We start from the raw sequence: 12,205 nt of genomic DNA on the forward strand, positions 1-12,205 counted from the left end.
TCAAAATTGCCAATGATGAAGTCAATCTTTCACTTTTTGCAGATGACATGATATTATACATGGAAAACCCGACAGAATCCACGAAAAGTCTGCTAGAACTGATACATGAATTCAGCAAAGTCGCAGGATACAAAATCAATGTACAGAAATCAGTTGCATTCTTATACACTAATAATGAAGCAACAGAAAGACAAATAAAAAAACTGACCCCATTCACAATTGCACCAAGAAGCATAAAATACCTGGGAATAAACTTAACCAAAGATGTAAAAGATCTGTATGCTGAAAACTATAGAAAGCTTATGAAGGAAATTGAAGAAGATATAAAGAAATGGAAAAACATTCCGTGCTCATGGATTGGAAGAATAAATATTGTTAAAATGTCAATACTACCCAAAGCTATCTACACATTCAATGCAATCCCAATCAAAATTGCACCAGCATTCTTCTCGAAGCTAGAACAAGCAATCCTAAAATTTGTATGGAACCACAAAAGGCCTGAATACCGAAAGTAATTTTGAAGAAGAAGACTGAAGCAGGAGGCATCACAATCCCAGACTTTAGCCTCTACTACAAAGCTGTAATCATCAAGACAGTATGGTATTGGCACAAAAACAGACACATAGACCAATGAAATAGAATAGAAACCCCAGAATTAGACCCACAAATGTATGGCCAACTAATCTTTGACAAAGCAGGAAAGAATATCCAGTGGAAAAAAGACAGTCTCTTTAACAAATGGTGCTGGGAGAACTGGACATCAACACGCAGAAGGATGACACTAGACCACTTTCTTACACCATTCACAAAAACAAACTCAAAATGGATAAAGGGCCTGAATGTGAGACAGGAAACCATCAAAACCCTAGAGGAGAAAGCAGGAAAAAACCTCCCTGACCTCAGCCGCAGCAATTTCGTACGTGACACATCCCCAAAGGCAAGGGAATTAAAAGCAAAAATGAACTATTGGGACCTCATGAAGATAAAAAGCTTCTGCACTGCAAAGGACTAAACTAAAAGGCAACAACAAACTAAAAGGCAACAAAACTAAACTAAAGGCAACCAACGGAATGGGAAAAGATATTTGCAAATGACATATCGAACAAAGGGCTAGTATCCAAAATCTATAAAGAACTCACCAAACTCCACACCTGAAAAACAAATAATCCAGTGAAGAAATGGGCAGAAAACATGAATAGACACTTCTCCAAAGAAGACATCCAGATGGCCAACAGGCACATGAAAAGATGCCCAACGTCGCTCCTCATCAGGGAAATACAAATCTTTAAAAAAATTTTTTTTTAACGTTTATTTTTTTTTGAGACAGAGAGAGACAGAGCATGAACGGGGGAGGGTCAGAGAGAGGGAGACACAGAATCTGAAACAGGCTCCAGGCTCTGAGCTGTCAGCACAGAGCCCGACGCAGGGCCCGAACTCACGGACCGTGAGATCATGACCTGAGCCGAAGTCGGACGCTTAACGGACTGAGCCACCCAGGCGCCCCAGGGAAATACAAATCTAAAACCACACTCAGATATCACCTCACGCCAGTCAGAGTGGCTAAAATGAACAAATCAGGAGACTATAGATGCTGGAGAGGATGTGGAGAAACGGGGACCCTCTTGTACTGTTGGTTGGAATGCACATTGGTGCAGCCGCTCTGGAAAACAGTGTGGAGGTTCCTCAAAAAATTAAAAATAGATCTACCCTATGACCCAGCAATAGCACTGCTAGGAATTTACCCAAGGGATACAGGAGTGCTGATGCATGGGGGAACTTGTACCCCAATGTTTATAGCAGCACTTTTAACAATAGCCAAATTATGGAAAGAGCCTAAATGTCCATCAACTGATGAATGGATAAAGAAATTGTGGTTAAAAAAAAAAAAAAAGAAATTGTGGTTTATATACACAATGGAATACTACGTGGCAATGAGAAAGAATGAAATATGGCCTTTTGTAGCAACGTGGATGGAACTGGAGAGTGTTATGCTAAGTGAAATAAGTCATACAGAGAAAGACAGATACCATATGTTTTCACTCTTATGTGGATCCTGAGAAACTTAACAGAATACCATTGGGGAAGGGAAAAAAAAAAAAGGTTAGAGAGGGAGGGAGCCAAAACATAAGAGACTCTTAAAAACTGAGAAGAAAAGAAAAAAAGAAAAAAAAAAAACCTGAGAACAAACTGAGGGTTGATGGGTGGTGGGAGGGAGAGGAGGGTGGGTGATGGGTATTGAGGAGGGCACCTGTTGGGATGAGCACTGGGTGTTGTATGGAAACCAATTTGACAGTAAATTTCATATTTTAAAAAAAGCCCTATAGCTATTTTTAGCCTGATTCACTCTAAAATCACTGTTGCATTCACCATCCAAAGAATAGGGATGCTGATTCAAATAATACTTATGTTCCATTTAGTTCTGGTCATTTCCCACTAATACCCAGGAAATAATCTGAAGATCTACCATGAGTACAAGCTTACTGTTATTATTCCATTTGCTCAGGAATTGAATGGATTCTATTCATCAGCACATTCAGCACAACCTGAATTTTGCAATTCAGGTTTTATCTTTTTTTTTTTTAAGTTTCTTCATTTCTCTTTGCAATTGTAAGGCTAGGTTGAATTATTATCTTTTTTTTCCTCCCATTCTGTGGCTGATTCTCCTTTTCATTTATAAATTATCTATTTCACTTATCTTCAGACGTAGCAAAAATGCAACCTGCTCTCTGTCTCGAGTAATTAGCTATTGTTTCCTTTTTGGGTCAAATGGAGGAGCTTGTAGTCAGGATCGTCAACAAGGCATCTCTCAAAAAAGAATAACACTATCACCCTAAGAAAGTCATTCTTTAACTTATTAGGGAAAAAACCTGAAGAGAAAAGAAACGTATTGGCCATTTTGTCTTGATTCTGCTGTCTTTGTCTCCCTCCCGAAGAGGGTCATGAGGCAGAGCAGACATCCACAGTGACACAGTGTATTACATTTGTGCTTGTATCCCTCAGAGACAAGGACAACATGGCTGGCTCAAGGAGGCAAAGTGAGACTGAAATACCTGGCGCACTCACTTGCCAAATTCCAGAATATTCGGATCTTGATTTAATTTGTTCCAAATTATAATCTGGGAGAGAAAAATTACCTGTCGACATCCACAGCCACAGGAATAGGAGGCAAGAGGAAAACTTGTTTCTCAGCTCCCTCTGCTGGCCTTTCAAAAAAAATCATCTCTCCCCTCACTACCAGGTCCTGTGCTGGGTATATGTAGTGGGCCAACTTCCTGCCACATGTGAGCCAATAAGGAAGTTAGGTCCACATTGACTGGGAAAATCTTGTCAAGGAACCCAGTGCTTCAAAAGATGAAAACGGAAGAGGGGTCAACCCAATGGTAAAACCAAACTAAAATGCTGATTCTCCAGTCCACCTTACAAAAAAGTTAACCTGAGATGAGGTCCAGGCACGTTTATTCTGAAAAAGAATCCTGGATGATTCTGTTGCACCTCCTGGTTGGGAACTACAGGTCCTAAAAGTTATGTTTTATAGTTAATGTGTATTCTGGCTGCTACAGTTTAAGTTTATATCTATTCTACAGGCTTTGGGAGCAGGGAAGAATCCGCATTTACCTGACCCATTTAAATGGCCATCTAAATGGCACCTATAGCCTTGCTTATTCAGGCTAAAAACCCCAAATTCCCTCATTTTTTATTGCAGTTTCTATCCTCTTGAAAGATCCTCAGGAATAAATAATAGCAATCCAGAGAGACACTTAGCATTGTGTGCACTCACATTTCTGCAGCCTTGCTGTTTTCTCATCTTTGGTTTCCTCATTTCTTCTCCTTAAGGATTTTTCTAATGTCAGTGCATTCCTTCTGAAGCTGGTGAGCAACCATTCGATGACAGAAGGGTCACAGCTCCCAAAATGTTCATGCTATTCATTTTGCATGATGACAGGGAAGATATGGCATGGTGTTGAATGACACACACAGCATACTGAACCCACAGTCCTGAGGTCTACACATCAAACCTATCCCTGGCAAGAGAAGAGGTCTTGGCATGTCAGCTCAGTGACTAAGAGATGGCTTCTTGCTAGCCAGGGCATGATTTACACTCAAATTCTTTATACCTCAGGGGAGCTGCCCCAAGAAAAAGCTTTCAGGGCTCTAGGCTATATCCATGACCTTGGCCTGAAACCTTGCAGATGCGTAGCCTTGGTTATTTCCTACCAAGGGAAATAAGTCAAAATCTGTCCAAATAATCATGGGTCAAAGTACACGCAAGACAACAGAACAAAACACTTACGTAGTTTCTTCTATCTAGGAAAATATTATACACACATAATATAATACCTTCCTATAACCTTTTGTTCTCTTTTTTTTTTTCAAATAAAATTTTAATGATTTCCATCAGTACAATTGAAAATCTAGTGTCATAAAAGGGCATTTCCTGCTAAATTTCAAAATACAGCTTGTGGGCCATTTCTGAGCAGAAGCATCAAATCCTACTGAGTGTTCAATTTATTAACTAAAGTGACAGTATCATGGTCTAAGAGATGGGAAAGAGCAATGATCAGCTCACAGAATTTGGCTAAGAAAGAAAACAAACAAAAACAATGTAAATAATAGAATAGCCACAGCTATAAGTAAAAAAATGTGATCTCAAATACCCATCTCTTAAATTACTAGAAAAAAAACTTACAGATAAAGTTACAGCAAATACAGTCTTCACAGATTTGGGTAAATTTATTTGCATTTTATAGTGATGTCTAAGCCCTATATCCAATGAAACCATTTTTTATTTGTTTTTTTATTTAAGAAATTTTTAATGTGTATTTATTTTTGAGAAAAAGAAAGAAAGACAGAGCATGAGCTGGGGAGGGACAGAGAGAGAAAAAGACACAGAATCTGAAGCAGGCTCCAGGCTCCGAGCTGTCAGCACAGAGCCTGACAGGGGTTCAAACCCAAGCCGTGAAATCATGGCCTGAGCAGAAGTTGGATGCTTAGCCAACTAGGCCACCCAGGCACCCCACCAATGAAACCATTTTTAAAAGCTCTATGAGGAATGGAAATTTAGATGTCTATTACCCTTTACTTTAAAAAAGAAAAAAAAACACTTAAATTTCTGAATGAGCAAGATTCACTTTTGTAGGTAGAGGCCCTGCTTCTTCATAGTCCGGCTCTCCATCTAACAACCACAAGAGAAGAAGCTGGATATCTGTTTAGCTTTGGTGCATTCACAAATTCCAAGTCACCATAGATACTCAGCTCCTCAGAGGGAACATACTGCTCCACAGCTGTAGCAACAGTTGCACAACAAGTCCAGAGCAATACCATCACCGAGAGGACAGGAGTTGTGGTAAAAATCCACCCAGAGTTAAGAGGGAAACATCTTAAAAAGCCATCACTTTCTCCATCTTCAAGACACTTCCTATGTTTGCAGATAGGACATTTTGTGTAGGCACAATTCTTTCAAATTTGTTGGCTCCTGCTCCAACTGTGGTGCATACTGGATTTCTGGCTTAGACTGGAATATAACTATTTTCCATCATCAGCTTGAAGATAAAACGTCCATGGAGAGGTTATGAAGCTCTGTTCAGAGTCCATCATGTCACTCCAGAATGACCTTACCAGAGTTAGAGGGAAGAATAGATGCATTTTTGGCATCAGGAGCGTGAGCTGTTCTTGTCTCAGTTCAGCGAATGGCAGCTGGTCCTGGCAACCAAGATGTCAAGCATATTGCTTACCAGATTGAGAATGTGCTTCTCTACATGCAGATTCAACATTCCATTTTGGTCCAATTTAAACCAATTCCATCATCCACAAATTGACAAATTGAAAACAGCCTGCGACCTTTCTGACATGCGTACAACTCCTCTTCCTTGGGGTAAATACGTAAGAGGAAGGTCAACTGACAGGCCCAGTGATAAAATGCAGTATCACCCAAGGCCGAGTCAAACACTTCAGCCCAAGTGGTCCTCGAGCCTCCCGCCAGGGCCATGGTCAGCAGCAGCAGTGGCGGGAACCCCAATTGGGCCCTGACCCAGAGGCTCCCCTTTGGCGCTGCCATTTTGTTTCCCTCTGACCACCCTTCATTCTTTACAAGTTTCACAACCACAAATACATGTTGATTTGTTACAACAGCTTTTTATAATTGATTTGTGTGTGTCTCTCTGTGTGTATATGTGTATATATGTATATATGTATTCTTAAACATGCATTTTATATATATTCATATAACTTTTAAATCAGGAATTTTTTTGAAAAACAGATTAATATTTTTAAGATAAGCTTCTTGATTATTGAAAATAATCTTTCAGTTTTGACAATAGTAACCCAAAATATCTGTACGGACTCAATGGCACAATGCACAAGCACCCAAGCTTAATCCCCTGTGAGTGACCTTCTGAAAAATACCAATAGCAATACATTGAAATGATCTAGGTTCTGTATGGGAGAAGGAGTCCTGAGATAAATATAGATAAGGATCTCTGGGTTTTTCAAAGACATATCTTTTTTAAAACATGTATTTTTATTACAGATATACTATAGATCTGTCATGTACCAGATTTGGGAGAATCTTGTTTATAATTTCAACAATGCTTTGCAGGCCATTTGTGACTCTCCAAGGGGATGACTGATACACATCTTCAAGCATCCACTGAGAACGTTCCTATTTACTCATTTAAATGTTCATTCTTTCATTCACTTTATCTTTTCTTCCCAGCAGCTAAAAGATGAATGCAAAACTCACACTCACACAGAGCTGCCAAAGTAAAGGGAAAAGACACTGGATACTAGAAAGAATTGAGGAGACCTATACTCTGGATCATTTCCTTTGTTCCTCTTACAGCACAGGGATGAAGCCAGTAAGCAAAGGAAAGGGGTTTAAATCCCCAAATGCTTACGGTTTAACTGGGTCTCAATGCCAACTCATCTTCTACTCTTCAAAATCATTTCATTATGGAATTTAACATGGCCTTGTCTGGCTTTGTACATTCATTCACTCAATAAATATCTATCAAGTCTCTACTGTGTTCTAGGCACTATTTTCAGTGCTGAGATACAGCATTAAACAAAGTCACTGCTTTTGTGGAGTCACATTCCCTAGGGGAAGATGGATAATCAACAATAAACAAGAGAATTCACAAAATATCAAGTGGTAAGAACAAAGATAATGAAGGCTAACGAGGCAAAAGAGAGTGATGGATAGGTATGATGGGAAGGCTTACAGGGTGGTCAGGGAAGACCTCTCTGGGTAAGTGACTGGTGAGCAGAGCCCAGGGGACTGCTGTGAAGTAGCAGGATTTCTGAAGATGGAGGAAGTGTTCTTCAATACAGGAAACAATAGGCATGAAGACACTAAAGTCTTTACCAAACAACTGCTGGTTTCCAGATACTTGGCCAGATGCCACACATACAATAATGAGCAAAATGGGTGTGAACTTCCACTGTCATGGCACTTATCAACCGTGTGAGGAGGGGGCCCACAGAGTGATATGAAAGGGTACTTATGAGAGTGGGAGTGAAGTGAACATACCTAAAATGGTCAGGACTGCTCTTTGGGAGAGCTGACACATTCACCTGGAAGATGATATTATCAAGAACAGTGGTATGGCCAAGAGCATTTTCCTGGCAGAGAATAGTATTGCCAAAGTCCCTGGAAGATCACTTGACATGCTCCAGGAAGAGAAGAAAAAGCCAATGATACCTGCACACAGTTGGCTAAAGGAAAAGCAGATTGAGATCAGTTTGGAGATATGAGTAGATGTCAGACCATTCAGGACTTTGTAGACCATAATTAGGAGTTTCAAGTATTTTTAAGTGCATTGTATAGCCATGTGGAGATTTAAGCAGAGAGTACCATGACCTGATTTGTGTGTTTAAAGGAAATAGACTGGAAGAAGACAAGGAGGGATATGAGAAGTCCACTAAGGAAGCTATTGTCCTAGCTCAGGGGGGAAATCATGGTGGCTTGGATCACAGCCACGGCTGTGGGAACAGAGAGAGAGATCCCAGACCTATATTGGAAATGGGAGACACAAGCCTTGCTGTTGAACTTAAGGAGGGAGAAAAAGAAGGAGAAAGCAAGTTGGTGTCCTCTTTCTCACAGTGCAGTAGGTGTTTACTAATGTCCTTTACTGAGATAATGAAGACAGGGAGCCAAACAAATTGGGAGTGGGGAGAGAGGACATCCAAAGGTCCATCTGGATGTGAGAAGTTTGAAATGTCTGTGAAATACACACATATTTAAATATCAATAATTATTAATAACAATAAAAATTTAATAGATGAAAAGTCCACAGAATTCTCAATAGCCATGTAAGTAAGCATAGCTATAGACTGACTTGGAAAAATTAACTGTACTATTTTTATAATTATATAAATTCATTTAGCACACTTTCTCATTAAAATTGTTATTTACCAGCAACAGACTTTGGATGTGCCTAAATTGCTATTGTGATTGGCAAATTAAATTGATTAAATAATGTTGGGCAAATAAAAAAAAGAAATGTCTGTGAAGTCATTAATAGAATATAGAACAGTCAGGTTTTACATGTAATCCCTTCAAAAGGAAGTCTTTTAAAAAGTAAGTTTGGGTGTTTGGTAACTTCTAAAGCTGTTCACTATATATGACATCCAAGACCATCTCTCAGGTCAATAAAGTGGTTAAGATTTGTCCGTGTCTGATTCCTCTTGGCCAGTATTATAGAGGGACGCTAATACTGAACTGATTGGCACACAGAGAAAAGGGATAGCCTTTCAACAACTCAATTAGTTGCATGGGTGTGACAGATCCCCTAAGAATAGAATCTGTAGGAGGAATGGTAACAAAATTAAACATCTGTCAAAATCCGCTTATGATGGACCCATGCAAATCAGAGCCCCGATGAGAATGTCAGGGTGACTTATATGCCTTTTCACAGCAACAAGATACTGTTTCTTTGATTCTCAGTGATTTTTCTCTATTGTATTTTGTTTTCTGTTTTATTAACTTCTGCTCTTAATGTTGTTATTTCCTATTTTTTATTATTTCCTATTATTCTTACTTTTGCTCTTCTTTTTCAGTCTCTTAAGATGGAAATTTAAATCATCTATTTAAGACTTTTTATCTTCTTTCCAAAATAAATATTTAATGCTATATGGTCCCGCTAAGCACTGCTTTTACTGTTGTGTTTTTATTTTCATTCAATGCAAAATATTTTCTAATTTCCCTTGTGATTCTTTCATCCACGGGTTATGTAAAATGTATTGTTTAATTTTCAATTATTTGCAGATGTTTCAGGCATGTTTCTACTTTTTTATTTCTAGCTTAAGTTCAACTTGTTCAGAGAGTATGCTTTGCATAATTAGAATTTTTTAAGTTTCTTGTGAATATGTCTATTTTGATGAATGATCAATATACAGCTGAATGTGTATTTTGTTTTTGCGAGGGATTTTTCTATGGTTATTTACAAGGTAAAATTTATTTTAATTTTTTTTAATGTTTATTTATTCTTGAGACAGAGACAGAGTGTGAACAGGGGAGGGGCAGAGAGAGAGGGAGACACAGAATCCGTAACAGGCTCCAGGCTCTGAGCTGTCAGCATAGAGCCCGACACAGGGCTCGAACCCACGAACTGTGAGGTCATGACCTGAGCCGAAGTCGGACACCCAACCAACTGAGCCACCCAGGCGTCCCTACAAGGTAAAATTAGGTGATATCACTGTTCAGGTATTCTATATCCTTACTCACTTGTTCTATTTATTCCTACAGGTGAAGTGTTGAAATATTCAACTATAATTGTGGATTTCCCTATGTCTCTTTTTCAGTGTACGATGTTTGGATTTTTTTTTAATGTTTATTTATTTTGAGAGAGAGAGGGCATGAGCAGGGGAGGGGCAGAGAGAGGGAGAGAGAATCCCAAGCAAGCTCCGTGTTGTCAGTACGGAGCCTGGCACAGAGCTCCAACTCACGAACCATGAGATCATGACCTGAGCCGAAAACAAGAGTTGGTCACTTAACCAACTGAGCCACCCAAGTGCCCCTCAGAGTACCAGGTTTTTAAAACATATTTTGAAAAATTTTGTAAATTTTCCTTGATATTTTTCTTTTTCTACATTGTATTAGATTAACTGACTCTTTTGGAGCAGTCTTTGGAGCACCATCCGGAGAGGAGTTAGGTGAGGAGGGGCAGGTTGACAACGGCATGCGTTGGTTCTTGGCCAGGAACTGCACCTCTGCACACTCAGAGAAGTATCATCAACAACCGTGAAGCAGGGTGTCCCTGCACACAATGGCACTGGCCACACTTCTGATTGTTTATTGGAAGACATGTCCTTTCTCTCTTCAGACAGAGTTTCTGCACTTGGGGCAAAGATAGGTTCACTATGCTTTTCTTTTTTAAAGAACATGAATATAATTTCTCCCAACCAGTGAACCAAACTCCAAAAATAGCACCAAATTCAAAGAAAAACAGTTAGACAAGTAAATAGTCATTAAAAACAATTCAAGTTAATTCAAACATTGTTCCAACTCTTGAGGAGCCACCTTCTTAGTCCAGACTCAAACATCTTTTTTGTTTTGTTTTGTTTTGTTTTGTTTTGTTTTGTTTTGTTTTGTTTTGTTTTTTAGAGACAGAGAGAGCAGAGCAGGGGAGGGGGCAGAGGGAGAGAGAGAATCTTAAGCAGGCTTCACACTCAGCACAGAGCCCAATGCGGAGCTCAATCCCATGACCCTGGGATCGTGAGTCAAAATCAAGAGTCGGACGCTCAATCGACTGAGCCACCCAGGATACCCCAGACTCAAACATCTTAAGCCTACTCTCTCTTCAGTTCTTCCATCCTCAGTATCTTCCATATAGATGCAACATTCTCCCTGGGAATATTTTTGTCTCCCACACTCAGCTCCCAACTTAAAACTCTGATATCTGCCCTACTGGGTTCTTCTGGTACTTCACCTCATTCTTAGATTTATTGGCTTTTTCCTTTCACTTCCATTATAAATTCTCTAGCTAACATTTCTTCTGTTCTCTCATAAACTAGATCCTCATATGAATAAAAATGACCATGAGGAGAAGGGGAGGGAGCAAGAAGAAAGGAGGATAAGGAGAGTGGGAGGAGCATGATCAAAAGAAAAGTATCAAGTTAATCATGCTAGAATTTCCAGAATTTTCCTTATGGGCAAGGGGAGGCTCAGAGGGAGGGTCAGAGGTTATGAGTGCATATGTATTATTTGATTTCATCTGTATTGTACAAGGAAAATGGGATCTCTTGGAAAGGATCAAGGTGCAATTTTTTTTAATAGGGAGGAAACATTTCTTTTATATCTGTTAAGGAAGGGGCTTTACTGAAAAATAATAGAAGGGGCCATATTAATGAAAGCTTTAACCTAGAGTATGAGAATTCTTAAAACTGTGAGGACTGAAGTGAAATTACTGATCAAGGGGTCCCAGAGACCTTGAGTGGCCTGAACCATACATACCAATGACCCAGGAAGGTCTGGTCTCCTCTGTTATTTGCTCCTGGCCCCTCAAATTTCAATAGCATATTTATACAACAGTCCAGAGCTATTATGTCCACCCAGACAAAAATTTTCAGGCCAGGTCCTCATGAGAAACAAGAGTGAGACCCTCCTGCCCCAACAGGGAGTCAGGCTCACTAATTTGCTCCTGCTGGTTAAAGCCACACTAAGGACTCACAGGTCAGGTGCAGAGAGGACATCACTTTATGGAAAGCTTTGTCCTCAGCTAAGCACCTGAATCAATTAGAGACCTTCCCCAAACTCAGCAACATTACAGAACTGGCTTCTTTCCCCAGATGTTCTACCCCTGAGGGTCTCAGTACAGTGAAATGACCCTTTACCTGCATAACAGAGCCCAGGCCAGGTCAGGTGTGTTGGGAACAGCATAGTTCCCTGCTGAATACCTACTTGTACCCCATTGGAGGCTGAGAAGCATGTCTTACTGACCTTGAGCTTGTAATTACTAGTAATTACTACTAGTTAGGATGCGTGACTCAAAGGGCCTTTCATTTAGTCAGTCCGATGTCAATTCCAGAAGGTTCTACTCCTGTAACATTCCTACAAATGACCAAATATCTGTTTGGAATTAATATGAAATATTCACATTTTAAAACAAAAGAACAGACTAAAACATTAGCTCATTAGATTGGCTAATAGTTACAAGGCCTTTTGACACCTTTGAACCAAATGACTTGCTGTATTATGCTTCGTGATAAT

General features: G+C 39.6%; 1 pseudogene; it reads right to left on the reverse strand.

The window, feature by feature from the left end:
• Positions 1–4,985: 4,985 nt before the first annotated feature.
• Positions 4,986–6,055, reverse strand: LOC132687762 (transmembrane protein 59 pseudogene; annotated as a pseudogene).
• Positions 6,056–12,205: the final 6,150 nt, after the last annotated feature.

The sequence above is a fragment of the Panthera onca genome, chromosome A3 (genome assembly GCF_046562875.1).
Source record: "Panthera onca isolate mPanOnc1 chromosome A3, mPanOnc1 haplotype 2, whole genome shotgun sequence".
In the NCBI taxonomy this organism is placed as follows: Eukaryota; Metazoa; Chordata; class Mammalia; order Carnivora; family Felidae; genus Panthera; species Panthera onca.